Genomic DNA, 14,338 nt, shown 5'->3' with positions numbered 1-14,338 from the left:
GGAAAAAATTTTTTTTTAAAGAAAATCATTAAAATATCACATCGTTATCACGAGTAGGTCAAATATTTGTAAAACACAAAACGTACATATTAAACACACATAAAAACAATGTCGTTATTACTCGTCAAAGTTTAGAAAGTTCAGTTGATGCGCAGGGTGTGAATGGATTGATGGATCGGTGGCCGACTGGCTTCTTGCTACGTACGACATTCTGTGTAAGAAAAATATACCTTCCACTGAACTATTAGTAGTCCCAACACTATTTCAGACCTCACTTAAAACTACTAGCATCTATCTACGTGTTTACGCTTTCTGAATTTTTATGAATGAATGTTTCAAGATTATAATATAAATATAAATTCAACAGTTTCGAAAGTGTTTGAATTTTTGGTATCACAATCTAACATTTACCTGAGACATAACATTACAAGATACTCACAAAAATGGTATATTCTTTCCCAATTAAAGCAAGCATGTAATGTTAGAATTACTAGGGAAAGTGAGAAATGAAAAGCTTTCATATTGATTTCTTCACTGAGCCAATACACCGCGTAAGACCATTAAACTTCATTATATATTAAATCCTACAAATCGCAACTGTGTTCATCAAAATAACTAATACTGATCAACTCATATATTTTATGTGCATCAAAGTCTTAAACTGTGATAAATTAAATCAACAAAATAATATATTCTCTTTCTGTAAAGAAACCGTACAATAAATACTGCCTTCACTCAATAAAGGAAGGCGTAAAATTGTGTATAATAATAATAACGGGTAAAGCATAAGTCGCGAAATATATCTTACGTAATTTCGGACTTAATTATTAAATATATATTCGAAACATAATTTAAAAAAATATCAAATTCTTGCAATAATTAATTTCTACCATTATTCTGAAATGATTATAGCCGTTCTGCGTTGGTTTGATTTAATAAAATTTCAAAATTAATGAAACTACGGAAATTGTTAGAATTGTAAAAGATTATTTGCGGTTACCGTGAATACATATTATTATTTTTTTTTGTTTTGTTTTTGTGGATTATATTTTTTTTAAACTTACATTTCCGACAAGTTTATTTTAAAATAATAAAAATGTAAGCATTACATTTAATTCGTATAATTTTAATTCATGGAATTTGAATCTTAAGATAAAAATATAAACGTATATTAAATGATAAAAAAGTATTTTCCTTATTATTATTATTATTATTTTTTTTTTTTAATATATCTAGAATAAATTCTCTGCAAAAAAATGATTTATGAATATCTGAAAATTAAGCATTTTTTAAAAATAAATATATGTTATACATTGTTTTTTATTTTAAATGAATTTTCAAAAAAAAAATAGACATTGAAATAAAAATAAATAAAGTATAAAGACGGTAATATACATAACGAAAAATTCTATTAAATACGCGGGCGCGGGTAATTTGAATGAACAATTGTCATAAATGAATGTTCGATTTCTAATCGGTTAAAAATAGCTAATTTTATATCTTTTTCCCTTCTCCAAAAGTAATTTATTAATTTTATTCATAAGGAAAATAATTCATATGTTGTTTTGAATAATATTCTTTAAAAATAGTACGGACTTATTTGATATGTAAATTGGTTTAAAAAAATCTTTAATAAATTTTGATAACAAATAAAAATACAAAATTATGTTTAAAATTAAATAATTATTACCTAATTACATATTTTGTTTTGGTTTAATAAATAATATTGTTTAATTTTTTTTACAGATTAAAAACTTAAATATACTATATTGAAATATTATTTTAATAAGTTTCTTCCTAACAAATCATAAATTTATTTACGTTTGATTTAAAGTGATATATTTAGTTGTTAAATGTATTAACAATTTAAAATTAAAATAAAAATGTTATATTGTATATTAAATTGGTAAAGTTTTTTTTTAAAATAAATAAAAATTAAAAAAAATTATTTAACACACCTGAATAACACAAGAAGAAATGATGTTTTATTCCAGCTAGTCACAAAGCACGATTGTTTTGATGATAAATGTTAATAAAACGACGTGCCGACGCAACAGTCGATGATGACCAACTCGAAACGCCGGCTTGTCGAACTAACTGGACGACTAGTGAGTGTAGACTGCAGTTGTCCGCCGGTAGGAGGCTGCGTTTAGCTAGAACTGAGTACGCGCACACGGTCTCTTCCCCCACCGACAAAAGTTAAGCTGCACTCACTGTGTCACGGCCAATAACCCCCCACTCCCTGGACACGCGACCACATTTTTGTAAAAGTGAAAACCGTTTGCATTTCCTTGACCACGGCCAGGTTGTTCTGTTGCTACGTACGTACGTTAGCTTTGCTTAAAGAACAGCGGCGTTGTTATACAGCTTATAATAAACTGGCACTCGGCCCGTCTGTCTATCTTTACGAAGACAGCAGGCTAACATTTTGTGTTTTTTTTTTTTTTTATCTAACCAATAAGATGTATCCATGCTCTCATCAATAAGCATAAAAAACGTAACAGACGTTATCGTCTACTACTAACTGGATGAAATGAGTTAGCAAGTTTTTAGTTCTATCATTTGATTTATATCGTTGAAGAAGTTAAACGACATTTTTCTTTTCTTAATGATACAGAAATGGCAAGATAAAATGCACTAAAAAAATATTGGTTTATTAAACTATCTCTATCAAAATACAAATTAACTAAGATTTAATTATTTTTAGCTCATAAATAGACCCAAACAATGGTACGGTATGTATTTTATTAAATATATCAGGTACACATAAAATTAACTTTAAGAAAAACAGATTACCGCAAAGATGTAAATGTAATAAAAGATAATCCATGTGTATTTTCTTAATTTTTTTTTTAATAATCTACTTTCTCTTTAATATTAATGTTTTGTTTTTTTTTAATTTTTTTTAATAACCAATATATTGAATTGTTAACATTAGTTACATTTTCTATGTTTATTGAAACAAGATGTAATAATATACAGAATGGCGCCCAAAATGATCTAGCATTCGGTTTTGTTAAAAAATATTTGTTTGAATCGCAATACAGAAAAGTAAAATACAACGTTACCTTTTTTTCTTTTTTTTTTGTGAGTAGAGGGAATACCAGTTACGTATACCCATAAGGGGCAGTGTCGGACTCGCCACAGGTTCCGCAAGGTGTTAATTAAAATGCGTATGTGTTCCTGCGCCCTACCGACTAAACCTAAACCCCCTCATCAACACCTCCCGACTGGGGCCACACCGGCATTGAAGCATAACTACGGCCCCGGCGGGAGCCTTCGGACTCAGGGCATTCAGATTCCCCGTGCGTCATCACCGTCGGCGATCCACGCAAGCGCGGACCGGCGACAGCTCAGCAGGGAGCTGTTCTTCACCCCTTCGTCCTACGGTCGTGCTCTTCTGCCTCTCTCAGAGGACGTTTCCCAGAAATTATCATTCCGCTGGTTGCACTGTAGAAATCCTCACTACTGGGTACTCGACTGGTTGCCCTGTCGAGTACCCAGCATAGTCAGTCAGCATTCCAGTTCTCTCTTCTATTTCCTTCGTACTGAGAATATTTGCAACTATACTTGATACCAGTTCCCACTGTCTATTTTTTTTCAGCATAAATTCTATCACATTTTCCGGTGTCAAGCTGACTAGTTCAGGTGAGACCCTAAAAGCATCCATTTGTCACAAACAAAGAACACATGTTCCAGAGTATCTTCCGCTCCGCAATATATACAGTCAGGTGAAGATCTTCTTTTGAACCTGTTTAGGTATGCCCCAAATCCTCCGCGGCCCGAAATGAACTGCGTAAGGAAGTATGAAACCCCCTGCACCCCCTCCGGACCCAGGGTTCAAGTCTGGGATTCAGACGCTTGGTCCACGCTCCTTTAGTTGAGGCTTCCCAGGACGCCTGCCATTCTTCCAGCAGTATTTGGTTTCCCTGTTTCTTGGGAACCACATCGTGAATTCTGAAAATCAAGTTAATTATGAGGCTGATCGGTGGCACACCGGCTATTACTCCGACCGCTTCCATGGATACTGTTCGGTATGCATAGCAGACCCGATCGCCAGTCTACGCTGGAATGACTGTAAAAGCCCACAGCTCCTCTTAAATTCTCGAACTGACCTCCAGGCCGGGGCCGCCTATAACAGCACAGATGTTGCTATTGATAAAGTAAGCTTCCTTACACCATCTCTGGGTCCAGACTTTGTCGGCATCAGTTTCCTTAGAGCAATCATGGTCCTCTCAGCTTTTGCAACAGCCTCCCTGACATGGGTAGTAAATTTCCTGGATCTCTCCAAGTATACCCCTAAGTACTTAATTACCCTATCCTCCTTTATTATTTTTTCGTCTACTACAACAGCCATATCCCTCAATTTCCGTCGGCCAACCATCGGCAACATCGCCGTCTTATTGGGAGCCAAAAAATGTGGTACGCTTCACGATTTTCGTGTCATCCTTGCGCAGGGTTTATGCTAATCTTCTCTGTAGCGTTTCAATTTTAGTATATGTACTGCCGAAGCAAGTACAAGTTTATATATACATGGAAATTATATTCTGCTTATCACATGTTCAATATCACCACCATCACGTCTACTAATTTCTTCAACACGAACTCCTATGTTGTTAATAACTCGACGGCGCATATTCTCGGTTATCTCGTTGCACGCCTCAATTATCAGCACTCTTAGTTTCATCACTGTATGAGGTTGTTTAGGGAAAATCTTTTCCGATAGAAATCCCCAAAGAAAATAATCACACGGATTCAAATCAGGACTGTACGGGAGCTAGATCTGTCCACACGCAAAACGATTAGGAAATCGGTTTGAAATGACATTTGCGTTAAAGGTTTCACGCAGAAAATCTAAAACAACATTAGCTGTGAGTGGTCTGACTCCATCCTGCATGAACCACTCATTTTCTAATCAAAGCTTTTGCAAGAAGCCGAGGAACAACATCATTACGCAGTATGTTTAGATAACGTTCACCGTACTGTCTGTTCAAAAAAGAATGGCCCATTACTCCATGACTTGAAATAGCGGCTCATACCGTAATTGTTGGAGCGTGATGCACCTTTTCATGAAGCACTAGTTGATTTTCGGAAGCCCAAAAACGCACATTTTGTTTATTAACAACCCCGTTTAGGTGAAAATGACTCATCTGAAAACCAAACATTGTTCAACAATTTACGTTTTGGTTCACAGCCCGTTCAGCAAATGCCATTCTTTGATGTTTGTCGTAAACCGTTAATTTATGCAACACTGTTATTTTTTACGGATACAAATGCAAATCAGTTTTTAAAATTCGCTGTACAGACTGCCTAGAAATCCCAATTTTCTTGTTGGTTTACCCGAGCTCCTCAGCAACACTGCTCTGACAGCTTCGACATTCTGTGGGGAGCGAACATTTTCAGGCCGTTCACGCTTACTCTCAAATACTGAACTATCACTACTCAATTTTTCGTAAAGTCTACATATTGTTTTAAATGAGGGCGACCACCGAGTTTGAAAATGTGCATCTTTTCATTTCATCACACTTTTCATTTCATTAAAAAAAACAACAGTCTTTACGCGCTGTTCAACAGTCAGTCTTCCTTTGTTAGCCATCTTGGAACGATACACAAACAGCGCACTCGGAAAGAGAAGAAACTAATAGTCATGATTTGCTGTCACTTCTGCCAACATAAAACACATTAATATAATTACATTAAAATACATTAATATAAAACACTAATCATGCAATACATGATTTTAATCTGGTTTTTTATTTGTTATGCTGAAAACGAATATGAACTCAGAATCTTCTATCACCCACAATTTTTGAAAATTCTTTAAATTTTAATTAAGGGATTTTTTTCATATTTCAACGTGTAGTTAGCACTTTAAGCTTCTATATTTTATTTTGTTAGCTCATTTTTTATTGTTTAACTTTGTTAACATAATTTGTAAGCGATAAATAAACAATACTAGACAAAGAATTAAATCATATCATAGTCACATATTATGACATCATATCTAATACTGAATAGTGAGCCTTCATTGACAAGATTAATCATGTCTGTACAGGTCAAAACATGTAGCTGAAAATACAGCTGTCCACTAATAGTATATACTTATAGTATATACTAATAGTGCATACTTATAGTATGCACTAATTGTTCTGTATATTTAAGAGGATGGCTGAAAGGTACACGGAAGGCTTTGCCATTTGGAATACCAATGGTTTGGCGTGAACCAAAGGATCATGTAACCGATTGTTACTTTTGTTTAACAAGTGTGTCTGGAATTTCTAAAAAATCTAAACATACTGTAAAATATCCCTCATTGCGATCTGCAATCAGGCCTGTACCTCACAGAGAAATTATTCCAGTTCCTAAGCCATCTGTGAATGTATGTTTCAAAAGCAGTGACGAAGAATCAGGCAGTACTGAAGAAGACAACAATGATTTTGATTTTGAATTATCTTCAAATAAGCCACATCTTATATCACAAGGTGAATTAAATGACTAGGTTAGGGATTTAAATTTATCAAAAAATCAAGCTGAATTGTTAGGATCAAGACTGCAAGGTTGGAATTTACTTCAAAAAAATTTTGGGCTTTCGAAGCCGACAAAAAGAACTTTCTCAGTACTTTATTGATGAAAATAATTGGTTTATTGCACAAATATTGATGAACTTATGTTGCACTTAGAATAAGTTCACAAACCTAAGGACTGGCGCCTTTTCATAGATTCATCAAAGTATAGTTTAAAAGTGGTTCTACTACACAACGGTAACAAATATCCTTCGATACCAATAGCTTATGGTATTAATTTGAAAGAGACATACGATGTGATGAAAGACGTTCTTGAAAAAATAAATTATAAAAAACACAGCTGAAACATATGTGGTGATTTGAAAGTTATAGCTGTTTTGTTAGACATGCAGTTAGGCTATACTAAGTAGATGTGTTTTCTTTGCGAATGGGACAGCCGAGCTAGGGATAAACATTATATTACCAGAGAGTGGAAGAAAGGAGACAACTTAACTCCAAATGAAAAAAATATTATTTATGAGCCCTTAGTTGAACCCAAAAAAATACTTTTACCTCGTCTCCCTATCAAGCTAGTACTAATAAAAGTTTTGTAGAAGCAATAAAGAAGGATAGTCCCGGATTTTTGGACATCAGGCAGAAATTTTCAAATGTAACTGAAGGAAAAATTAAAGAAGGATTATTTGTTGGTCCTCAAATAAGAGAGTTGATCAATTATCATGTATTTAACTAGATGTTAAATAATGTAGAAAGTGCAGCTTACACTTTGCCCTTTGTAGAAAGGGCAAAAGTATTCTCAGTAAACAAAAATCCGACAATTACCACGATATTATTAATCAATTTCTTACTTCATACAGAGCTATGGGATGTAATATGTCTTTGGAAATACATTTCCTCTTCTCACATCTGGATTTTTTCCCGGAAAACCTGAGATATAAAAGACGAACACGATGAATGTTTCCACCAGGACATTTCGGTGATGGAAACCCGCTTTCTTTATACAAGAAAAGCATCAGCGAAATCATTCTAACACAGGTATGGCCACGCAAAATTATAAACTTTACAGATTTTAACTATATTTTCCCTTAATTTTTTTGAAGCGTAATTTATTTAAAACTAAGGGTGATAGAAAAATTGTATTTATAGATCTGTAATGTATGCAAAAAATCAATTCAATAAATGGTATCACACTTAGAGAAACACTAAACAATTTTTTTTGTCTATCAATATTATTGACCTAAACAAATATTGCCAAAACAAATGTTGGATCATTTCGTGTGCCACTCTGTATTTGGTTATTCTAATTATAATACTTGTTAGTGCTGATTTTGTCCATGCACCTCCCTCCATTTATCTACTGAAATAAAAGTTTAAATTTAATTAAGCTGTTATACAAGATATGGTGCTCACTGGAGATGCATTCTTGGACAAAAACAGTATTTCAGTTAATATAGTTTCTGAATGGGCTAATTCAGAAAAAATGTTTTCTTACTCTTGTGAATTTATATTTATGAATCTTTGCTACGAAAAAAAATTAACTTTTTTTAAATAATCTGGCTTATGAAAAGAGCCTTATTATATACTTCAATTATCATTTTCTTTAAATTACTAAACCTTAAAAAAATATCTTCTCACCAATTAATTAAAAATATAATTACAATAAAAATATTTTCTTTCATTACAATATTACTCTATCGGTGAATTTTACTTTCCTGGTATCATAGCCTTACAACTATGCTACGAGAAAGTATGTTAATCAGCCAAAAAATGGGGGGCATGGTTTTTTCATTTCTTGATGTTTCACAACCCAGAAAGCCCAAAAAACAAAAAAAAAGATAATTGAGGATAATATTCGTACGTAGTATGTATTGGTGTGTTTGAAACTTTATAACTTGTAACTGGATAAGCTGAATTTGATGAAATTATGTGTATATGGGACAATTTGTTGATAAAATTTTTGAGTCAATATCTCCAGAGGGGGAGGTTCAGGGGTCAATTTTTCAAAGTTGTTCACCTTTGGTGAAACATTTTTCACCATTTCATTTTTTTTAATCTGTCCCTTCCCCAAAAATCGAAAAAACATTTTTTTTTATTTATTGCATATTTTTTTAGTGAATTTCTTTTTAATGTTTTCCTAGGCATAGTAGTAGTGCAAGTGACAGAAAAAAAATACTTTAAGAGTAATAATGGAGGATGGGAGAGCTGATCAAAGTTTAAAAATATTAATTATTTTTAATTTTTCAAATTTTTTTTTGTTTATTAAAAATTTAGTTATAATATTACAATAAAATTTTATCATAATTCACCCACCCTCCACAAAAGATATCTTAGGTAACTGTTTATTTTTTAGGTTGTACATTTTTTAGATATTTTTTTTTTTTTTTGTTCCTTCTATTTTTCATAGTAAATGTAGAAAAATCTAATAATTTTCTTAGAAGGTGATTTTTGAGGTGGCGAAGCAAAAAAATACCAGTTTTTTTTAGTTTATCAAAAACACAAAAAATTTCGTGTAGAATATGCTATAAAGAAATGATGTTTGGCAACCTGATGAAACACAAGATAACTCTTGAAAAATTGCATAACATTCTTAAAAATAATAATCACACCAGGTCCTGAGTATGATGGTAAACTGCATCTGTGTATGTACGAGTACATTAAGATTAAATTATTACAGCTGCCATAACTGTAATGGTTTTGAAACCTGATATGAGATGTTACTCAAAAAAAGTACAGTCCTTTCCAAAAATTACATAAATCCCACACCAGACTTGCTTACAATAGTGAGGAGTTTTTTGTTTCTGTCCTCACTGTAGAGGAATATACTTTGCATATCAACATACCAAACCCACTGACATGAAACACATGCTCACTCCTACAAGTAACATATCTATCCCTGGAAGAACTAGCTACATAATGAGCATCATTTTCTATAAAAAAAAAAAAAAACAATCCTAGCTAGTGCCAATTGTACTTTTGCAATGCTTTACAACTGCATCCCTTATTATGTTAACATTCTGCAACACTAGAATCATCTTAAAGAGTAACATAGAATAATGTAACATAGAGTAATAGAAGTAACGAAATGAAATATACAGCATCATTAAATACATTAAATATTGTAAGTTTGCATCCTAGTCAGAAAAAAGACTTCAGCCAGCTTGAATCTCATCATTACCCCTATTAATAATTACATTACCCTGCTCTTGAAAGATCTTGTGGATCCATGACTTGTGACAAAAGTCTCCTCCACCTTTCCCTATCCTTTGCCACCACCATTCAGTCCTCACCAAAATCCTCCCTGACACCATCACACTATCTCCATCTAGGTCTTCCTCTTCTACATTTCCCCTCTTTTCTGTGCCTCATCATCACCGAAATTATCCTGTCCTACTCCACTTTGACCACATGACCATCTTGCCTTCTCATCTTTGACCCGCCCATCTCACTACATTTACAATACACTTCATTCACACTACACTTCACTCGCACTACATTCACAATTCCATCATCATTGTATATCTCACCCAACTCCCCATTCCTTCTCACCCACCAATCCCTTGTTGTTCCATGGTATTTTTTTTTTATTTTTTACTAAAAACAAATATATAATTTTTATTATCATCCTAGTACACATTTGTCATAGGAATTTCCAAGGCAATAATAAAAATAATAACTGTGTTTTTAAGAAAAATATATATACACCATACAGTAAAAGAGTTAATATATATATATATATATATATATATATATATAACTTCTTTTTTATAAATACACTTATGTCAAAATACTATTAAGGTATATATTGTTTTTTTTTATTATTATCTTGTGTTTTTGCTATTTAAATAATACTCACATCAGCTGAATGATTGCAATAAATGTATGATTATGGAACAAATGCAAATATTAACCTTTCTATACATATATATATATATATATATATATATATTATTTGTGTAATAATCTAATCTCCTTTTTCTTCATATGGTTCTTTTTTCTGTAATGAATCACACCAGTTCCATGATGCTGCAAGAATGATGTTTTAATTTCAAAAAAACTACATTATTATTTAGTTATGAATTACTTTATTGTTGGAATATATTACTTGTTGGAATTCAGTGGATGGTACTGTTCAAATGTATTTGATCAATTCTGACCATGAAAGACTTCTGTAATACCATCTGGTTAATAATGAGATAGAAGCATGATTGAAAATATAAAATAAAAATCAGATATGATCAATCAATATAATTCAAAAATTGACATTTGGATAAATATAAAAGTATGGAACTTTGATTTAGCAGTTTTGATTTTCACAGGAACTAGAAAAATACCGAGTGACAGAAGTTTTCTTTTGACTCAGATTCACATTAGTAACATTAACAAAGATCAAATTAAAAGATATAAACAAAAGTATGAGTAAAACAATCAAAGAAAAGTTAAAGTTAAAGAAGTTAAAGAAAAGTTAAAACTTAAAGAAAAGCTAAGTTAGTAAGAAGTGATCTTCCAAAAGATTAATATGATTGTTGATTAATTAACAAATGCTGAAGAAACCAAGTGCTGAAAGCCCAGGCACAGACAAATAAAACTCATTTATTTTCTTAGATTTTAATTTTCATGTTACCTTTGTACTTTGGTTGTTTATGTACAATTATCAGTATTATTTAAAAATTATAGTGATTGCGACAAAACCAGCTGCTTCATTATAAATGAACTAATAACCAATTCTGAAAATAATTTTTCACTTTTATCTGCCTAATAAGTAATGGCAATGAAATATTTCTTACAAGAGGATTATTGAATTGTTATTTTACACTACTTAGCCAAATTTCTTAATGATGTAAATCATATAAAACATCTGAGGTGCAATAGGTGCTGTTGCTTTCTATAGAAGTAATTATGTTCATGATATAGTCTCTCTTTTTTCTGTTTAGCCTCCAGACCCACCATAAGGTATTACGTCAGAGGATGAATGAGGATGATATGTAATATAAATGAAGTGTAGTCTTGTACAGTCTCATGGTATCCATGATTTAGTATTCAAATATGAATAAAAGTTAATGTCTTTACTAGGATATGAACCTTAGAACTCTCGACTTTAAAATCAGCTGATTTACAATGACGAGTTAATAACTGCTCGGTGGGCTTCATGATGTAGTCATCAATAAACAGAATGAAGGTGTTAGTTGCAGGATAACATCAGAATTTTGGTGGAATTGATTAACAATTTATTTGACTAGATGAAAGCACCAACAGAAAGTCATCTCAATTCTCAAATTAATCTCCCAAATTTGTTTGAGTTGGAATGATTTTCCTTGGTATGTAAGGATTTTCATGTGTGACTAGTTGATGTCTTGTCTCATATCACCTGTAATCATGCATTTACATTATTAACAGAAAAAAGGGTAATTCATATTCAGAGTGATTCCAGATTGCAGTGCAATCTCTCAGAAGATGATTCTACAGCCAAAAATAAGAAAAAAAGGTAGAAATCTTGGGGTAATTCTGGTTCTTACTTATGGTTTTTTATCTAAGAAATTGAATAAAAGTGGTCCCAGACCTCTATCTCACTTAGGTTTTAACAACAGGGTAAAACACAAAAATGTTTTGTCAGAAAATACAATTTTTTAAGTTTGGAGTAAAATTACTTTGTTAATTTAACAATAAACAAATAAAAATATCTAGTTAACTTTGTAGAGAATTTAATTCTAGGGAAATCGATGTAAGTAATGTCTATTAAAATTGAAAACAAATTTGAGAAGTTCAACTTTGAGAAACAAAACACACAAACAGGATCGGAAAAGTGATATGATTTTAAACAGAACAATTTTCATCAATGTTTGAACAACATAATGTAAATGAAAACAAATAGAAAACTTATCAATAACAAAAAAAAAATGAATACAAAATAAATTTAAAAATAATAAAAATTACATACTTTTTGGTTTTTTCTAAAAATTATTAAATATCAAAATGGTAATTTTTGTTAAAGCTGCAAACATTTCTTCAAAGCAATTGCTCGATGTGGTCGCCATTCTGTTCAGTGCATATTTCAACTCAGCGAATCCATGTTAGTCGGACAAGTCTAATAGCACCATTATTACTCCTAATAGCAGCTCCAGCATCTATTATCCGATCTATCAACTCTTCTTGTATGCTAATATGAGCGGAATAGAACTTCATCCATCCCCAAAGGAAAATGTCCGCTGGTGTGAGATTGAGATGGCCATTTTACTGATGTTTTTCGACCAATCCATTGCTTACTAAATGTGTTATTTAAATTATTCATCACATCACAACAGTAGTGAGCAGGTGCACCATCATTGACAAACCACATCTGCACTCTATCTGAAAGTGGAATAACTTCCAAAAGTTCCTTCAGATTTATTTGAAAAAAATACAAGTACTGCTCTCTATTGAGCCTTGGCAGTAAGAAAATACAGCCTTTGAGATTATCATCAAGAAAACCACACCATACATTAAAAGATAAAATGCTTTGAAACTAACTTGTAGCAGTCTCATGGGTATTTTCTTCTGCTTAAGTGGGAGTGTTTCGATAATTTGTAATGCCATTTCTTCTAAAACAGCATTGATCACTAATTAGAATATTACTTAGGAAATCAGGATGATGTTCACATTTTCTAATTAAACATCAACAAAATTTCATCCATTTATCAGAATCAGGTTGTAATAACTCTTGTACATGTGTCGTATGGAATGGGTATAATTATTGCTCCCATAATGTTCGCCACACACTTGCTTGAAAGTGACGGACAACCTTCTAGTGTTTGAGGTGAGAGATACATGTACCGCATTCAATATTCCTTCTTCAGTGTTGACATTTCTCACAAATCATTCACGACCGGCATCGAATCATTTGATGTTTAAGCATACTTGTTTCTTGAATTAGCCTCTCCAAAGCCTCAGATTTTTTACGATCTGGTACTCTTCGATCTGAATAATTTTCCCAGTATTTATGCAAAGTAGCTAATTCTTTTTTATTTAGTTTACCATAGAGTAACATGTCTGTCAATACTCCAAATGAAGACAAATTTGTATGCGAATAACTGACCCAACAATAACAGCACAAACACTGCTCAAATGAATAATGAAATGCTAGACACTAAACTTAATTGTTGATCAGCTGTTATTGCCAAACTTTGAAAAAATAACATTTTTAATGTTTTAGAAGAATGTTTTTCAAATTTATTTTTATAATTTTTAGTATTTGCATTAATTTTAATAGATGTCATTTACATCAATTTTCTCAGAATTAAATTCTCTACAAAGTTGTTTAGACATTTTTATTTGTTTATTGTTAAATTAACAAAGTAATTTTATTCAAAACCTAAAAAAGTGTATTTTCCAACAAATTTTTTTCATGTTTTACACAGTTTTTCTTTAAACCTAAGTGAGATAGAGGTCTGGAACCACTTTTATTCAATTTCTTAGATCAAAAAACATAAGAAGGCGCCATCTACCCATTAATTTGTACTCCAAGAATTTTAGTATGATTTAATTTCACAGAGGGAACAGAAAGAAGGGCTAAATGTTTCATGAACCGAAAGTCTCTAACAAATTTTTTTTTTTATCAGTGTTTGTATGAACATTTTTCTTATTTTTGGCTATACAATCATCTCTTGAGAAATTGCTGTGCAACTTGGAATCCGCCTGTATGTTCATTTTAGTACATACATGTGTGTGTATTTCAACTGAGATGATACTTATGTGCGAGTAAGAGTTTCAAAAATGTAATTACTACTTAAAATAGAAGTATAAAGGAAATTTACAAATCTTGAAAAACAACAGTAATAAATGAC

The 14,338-nt window shown here is 31.9% G+C and overlaps 1 protein-coding gene and 1 non-coding gene across 3 annotated transcripts in view; both read right to left on the bottom strand.

The window, feature by feature from the left end:
* The window catches only part of LOC142322942 (putative metabotropic glutamate receptor mgl-1), a 376,797-nt gene extending 374,690 nt beyond the window's left edge, over positions 1-2,107 (bottom strand). For both annotated transcript variants that reach the window (XM_075362034.1, XM_075362035.1), the window contains exon 1: positions 1,959-2,107. The gene's annotated coding sequence lies outside the window, so the exon portion shown is untranslated. The remainder of the gene's footprint in view (positions 1-1,958) is intronic.
* A 2,306-nt stretch (positions 2,108-4,413) lies between these two features.
* LOC142324311 (U6 spliceosomal RNA) lies at positions 4,414-4,519 on the bottom strand. The gene has a single exon (XR_012756271.1). It is a non-coding gene; the product is annotated as a U6 spliceosomal RNA (small nuclear RNA).
* Positions 4,520-14,338: the final 9,819 nt, after the last annotated feature.

The sequence above is a fragment of the Lycorma delicatula genome, chromosome 4 (assembly GCF_047948215.1).
Source record: "Lycorma delicatula isolate Av1 chromosome 4, ASM4794821v1, whole genome shotgun sequence".
NCBI lineage: Eukaryota > Metazoa > Arthropoda > Insecta > Hemiptera > Fulgoridae > Lycorma > Lycorma delicatula.
Note: the sequence above shows the minus strand (reverse complement) of the source record. Positions and strands in the feature narration are given on the sequence as shown.